Source organism: Triticum aestivum, chromosome 6A (assembly GCF_018294505.1).
Source record: "Triticum aestivum cultivar Chinese Spring chromosome 6A, IWGSC CS RefSeq v2.1, whole genome shotgun sequence".
NCBI classification, from domain to species: Eukaryota; Viridiplantae; Streptophyta; class Magnoliopsida; order Poales; family Poaceae; genus Triticum; species Triticum aestivum.
The window spans coordinates 603690166-603696186 of NC_057809.1; positions in this window are offsets into that span (position 1 = coordinate 603690166).

Genomic DNA, 6021 nt, shown 5'->3' on the forward strand with positions numbered 1-6021 from the left:
CTAGTCCACACTTTCCGTGCCCTTCCCCCTTTCCTTCTCCTCCTCCTCCTAAAGCCTTATAGGGTGCACCAGCCCCTTGTGGGCTGGTGTGTTCCTTCACAAGGCCCATATGGCCCATAGGATTGCCGGGGGTATCCAAAACACCTTTCGATGACCCGATAAGTACCCGATACCCTCTGAAACACTTCCGGTGTCCGAATACCATCGTCCCATATATCAATCTTTACCTCTTGACCATTTCGAGACTCATCGTCATGTCCGTGCATCCGGGACTCCGAACAACATTCGGTCACCAAATCACATAACTCATATAATACTAAATCATCATCGAACGTTAAGCGTGCGGACCCTACGGGTTCTATCCCCCCTCGTTCCCAAGTCTGCACTTGTTGTTTTCCTGACAATAGTAAGATGTCAATCCTATTAACCATCAGGAGTTTAGCTTGAGCATGAAGTCACACATTTCACTGTTTGAGTTTGAAACTATTAATCTAAAAAACAATAATTATTTAGTAACACTAATATTTCTTGAATAAGTAGTTTGACCATTGTTTGACCACAGTTTGACCACAGTTTGACCAAAATTCAAAAAAACTGAAATAATTATTTAGTAACACTAATATTCTTGAATAATTATTTAGTAACACTAATACTTCTTGAATAAGTAGTTTGACTAGAATTAACCAAAATTAAAAAAAACTGAAATTTGAGCATAACTTTTTTTCCTTTTAGAATTTGAGGATTCTAAAAATTTGCAAACAGGCCTACGACCGAATCAAAATAAGACGTTGGTGGTAAGCAGTATGATGATCACCGCCCACAACACTTTGTGTTCTACTCGTGCATATCATCTATGCATAGACCTGGCTCGGATGCCACTGTTGGGAAATGTAGCATGCAATTTCAAAAAATTCCTACACTCACGCAAGATCTATCTAGGAGATGCATAGCAACAAGAGGGGGAGAGTGTGTCTACGTACCCTCATAGACCGAAAGCGGAAGCGTTTGACAACGCGGTTGATGTAGTCAAACTTCTTTTAACTCCGACCGATCAAGCACTGAACGTACGACACCTCCGAGATCTGCACACGTTCAGCGCGATGACGTCCCTCGCCTTCTTGATCCAGCAAGGTGTCGATGAAGTAGATGAGTTCCGTCAACATGACGGCGTGATGATGGGGAATGTGAAGTGATCGGCGTAGGGCTTCGCCTAAGCATCATGAGAATATGACCGTAGGTGTAAACTGTGGAGGGGGGCGCCGCATAACGCTAAAAGTTGATGTTGTGTGCTTGTGAGGTGCCCCCTCCCCACATATATATAGGTGGGAGGGGAGGAAAGGCAGCCAGGGGCGCCCTAGGGCTGGCCGCCGCACCCTAGGGGCCCTGCCTTGCCCTGTGCCCCCTTTCCATGTATGCATAAAGGGGAAGGAAAGAGGGGCGGGGGTGAGGGAAGGAAGTGGGAATCCTAATCTGCACTTTCCTTGCCCTTCCCCCTTTCCTTCTCCGCCTCCTATAGCCTTATAGAGTGCACCAGCCCCTTGTGGGCTGGTGTGTTCCTTCAGAAGGCCCATATGGCCCATAGGATTGCCGGGGGTACCTGAAACACCTTCTGATGACCCGATACCCTTCGGAACACTTCCGATGTCCGAATACCATCGTCCTATATATCAATCTTTACCTCTTGACCATTTCGAGACTCCTCGTCATGTCCGTGCATCCGGGACTCCCAACAACATTTGGTCACCAAATCACATAACTCATATAATACTAAATCATCATCGAACGTTCAGTGTGCAGACCCTACGGGTTCTATTCCCCCTCGTTTCCAAGTCTGCACTTGTTGTTTCCTGACAATAGTAAGATGTCAATCCTATTAACCCTCAGGAGTTTAGCTTGAGCATGAAGTCACACGTTTCACTGTTTGAGTTTGAAACTATTAATCTAAAAAACAATAATTATTTAGTAACACTAATATTTCTTGAATAACTAGTTTGACCAGAGTTTGATCAAAATTCAAAAAACTGAAATAATTATTTAGTAACACTAATATTCTTGAATAATTATTTAGTAACCCCAATACTTCTTGAATAAGTAGTTTGACCATAGTTTGACCAGAATTAACCAAAATTCGAAAAAACTGAAATTTGAGCATAAATTTTTTCCTTTTAGAATTTGAGGATTCTAAAAATTTGCAAACAGGCCTACGGCCGAATCAAAATAAGATGTTGGTGTTAAGCAGTATGATGATCACCGCCCACAACACTTTGTGCTCTACTCGTGCATATCATCTACGCATAGATCTGACTCGGATGCCACTATTGGGAAACGTAGCATGCAATTTCAAAAATTTCCTACGCTCACGCAAGATCTATCTAGGAGATGCATAGCAACAAAAGGGGAAGAGTGTGTCTACGTACCCTCATAGACCGAAAGCAGAAGCGTTTGACAACACGGTTGATGTAGTCGAACTTCTTCTAGCTCCGACCGAACAAGCACCGAACGTACGACACCTCCGAGATCTGTACACATTCAGCGCAGTGACATCCTTCACCTTATTGATCCAGCAAGGTGTCGATGAATTAGATGAGTTCCGTCAACATGACGGTGTGGTGACGGTGAATGTGAAGTGATCCGCGTAGGGCTTTGCCTAAGCACCGCGAGAATATGACCGGAGGTGTAAACTATGGAGGGGCGCGCCGCTCACGGCTAACAATTGATGTTGCGTGCTTGTGAGGCGCCCCCTCCCCACATATATATAGGTGGGAGGGGAGGAGAGGCAGCCAGGGGCGCCCTAGGTTTGGCCGCCACCCCCTAGGGCCCCTGCCTTGCCTTGCGCCCCCTTTTCATGTATGCATGAAGGGGAAGGAAAGAGAGGCGGGGGGGGGGGGGGTGAGGGAAGGAAGTGGCAATTCTAATCCACACTTTCCTTGCCCTTCCCCCCTTTCCTATTCCTCCTCCTATAGCCTTATTGGGTGCACCAGCCCCTTTGTGGGCTGGTGTGTTACGTCACAAGTCCCATATGGCCCATAGGATTGCTGGGGGTACCCGAAACACCTTACGATGACCTGATAAGTACCCGATACCCTCCGGAACACTTCCGGTGTCCGAATACCATCGCCCTATATATCAATCTTTACCTCTTGACCATTTCGAGACTCCTCGTAATGTCCGTGCATCCGGGACTCCGAACAACATTTGGTCACCAAATCACATAACTCATATAATACTAAATCATCATCAAACGTTCAGCGTGCGGACCCTATAGGTTCTATTCCCCCTCGTTTCCAAGTCTGCACTTGTTGCTTCCTGACAATAGTAAGATGTCAATCCTATTAACCTTCAGGAGTTTAGCTTGAGCATGAAGTCACACGTTTCACTGTTTGAGTTTGAAACTATTAATCTAAAAAACAATAATTATTTAGTAACACTAATATTTCTTGAATAAGTAGTTTGACCATTGTTTGACCACAGTTTGACCAGATTTGACCAAAATTCAAAAAAGCTGAAATAATTATTTAGTAACACTAATATTCTTGAATAATTATATAGTAACACTAATACTTCTTGAATAAGTAGTTTGACCAGAATTAACCAAAATTCAAAAAAACTGAAATTTGAGCATAACTTTTTTCCTTTTAGAATCTGAGGATTCTAAAAATTTGCAAACATGCCTATGGCTGTCAAAATCGGATGCGGATTTTCGTGCTGAACATTTTGATATATTATACATTTTTCCGACATCGTATGCAAAAGTTATAGCAGTTTTACTTTTTCATAATATTTTTTTGCAAAACATGTCCAAATTTATGTTTTTTAATTTTCCTAATTAGTAGATGTAGTAATATAACTACATCTCGAAGGAATTTATTATTTGAAGTTTTTATCATTTTCTTTTGTTTTTTTCAAAACTAAAATGGCGATACATGGGGGGGGGGGGTAGAGTTTGAGAAACGACCCCCTTGAGTCCCGGTTTGAGATAGGAACCGGGACTAAAGGACATCGCACCATTTAGTCCTGGTTCGTGTTTCAAACCGGGACTAAAGGTCTAGTCTTTAGTCCCGGTTTGATATACGAACCGGGACTAAAGGGCATCACACCCTTTAGTCCTAGTTCGTGTCTAAAAATCGTGACTAATGGTCTCATTTGAACCGGGACTAATGCCTTTAGCCGCTCGAATCGGGACTAATGCTCACATTAGTCTCGGTTCGTAATGTAACCGAGACTAATGTGTATATTGAGCTGTGACCAAAGCCCTGTTTTCTACCAGTGATAGTATTAAAGCGTTTATAGGTTACCGAAGAATAGCACTCTCACACATATTTGCATGCAAGGGTAAGTGATTATATGTGCAGTCTCTCACACATGTATATTTATGTTTATATACATGCATACAATACATACACATATACACATGTATATATCATTTTGAAGGGAGAGGGGGGGGGGTACTTGAACCCATATTTGATATTTCTAACTCATGTATGTGTAGTAATCATCACACTAGACAACTTAACATTAGATTTTTTGATAAATTACACAGGCCATACTGAATATTCTTACAGAAGCCACACAACTTTGGACCCGGATTGAGGATTGCATAAACATTCTTCATCTTTAAGCGGCTGTTGACAAAAAAAGAAGTCTCATCCAAAAATTGAACTGTTAAATTAAAAATCTAATACCAGTGTCGGTTTCACCTTAAAGAGTAAAAGGTAAAAAATAACAGTAAAAATAAAAAATAAATCTTTCTAAAAAATGAATTAGTGCAATTGGCATTAACCTTAAAGAACAAAGAAAATAAAAAAGTAAAATAATAATAATGAAAAAACATGCACCCAAATCGCGCTATTCTAAAATATGCAAGAATATGCATATAATAAAGGAGTTTTCACAAAGAAATTCCTAGGAAGGAATACCTTTTTTAGAGGAATGCCCTGGGGCACACTTTATTAAAATCAAATGGCGGTTGCATAAAAAATAACTTCTGTGAAAATAAATTATTAGCATTGGTATTACCCTTAACGAAGAAACAAAAAAAAACTGAAACAAATTCAAAATAATGAAGTTTTCTACGAAAGAGTGAATTAGTGGCTTTGGTATTACCCTTCAATAAGAAAGAAGATGAAATAAATACTAAAATGAACTCAAAGTGGTGAAATTTTCAAAGAAAGAATGAATTGGTGACATTGGTATTACCATTTAAGAAGAAAAAACAAAAAAACTAATCTAAATCAAACAATTACAAACTTTACACACGATATACATAAAAATTGCGCATTATAAAAATATGAAAGAATAAGCATATGAAAGTGAAACTTTTGCAAAAAATATAGTTTCCTTTGTACAGTTGAATTAGTGACATTCGTATTCCCTTTAAAGAAGAAAGAAATTGAAATGCAACTAATACAAATCAAAATAATGAAGTTTTCTAAAAATAATAATGAATAAGTGTCATTGATATTACCCTTAAAGAAGAAATAAAAAGCAAAATTAATTAAAATGACAAAGTTTTCTAAGAAAGAATGAATTAGTGGGTTTGGTATTACCCTCCAAAAAAAGTTGAAATAAATAATAAAACAAAATCAAAATAACACAATCTTCTAAGAAAGAATGAATTAAGGGAATTTGCATTACCATATAGGAAGAAAGAAATGAAAGAAAAAAATTGCACAGCTATAAATAAAAATCTTGTTTTTAAAAATAGGCAAGAATAAGAATAAAAATGTAAAATTATCGCCAATAAGAACTTTCCTAAGTACGAATGAATTAGTGGCATTGTATTACCCTTAAAGAAGAATGAAAATAAAATAAAACCAAATACAAAGTCAAAATATTATTCTTAAAGTAATAAATAAGTGTAATTGGTATTACCTTTAAAGAAGAATAAAAAATAAAATAAGTCAAAATATTTATTTTTTCTAAGAAAGAATGAACTAGTGGTTTTTATATTACCCTTCAAGAAGAAAGAAAATGAAATAAATACTAAAACAAAACCAAAATAATGAAGTTTTCTAAGGAATA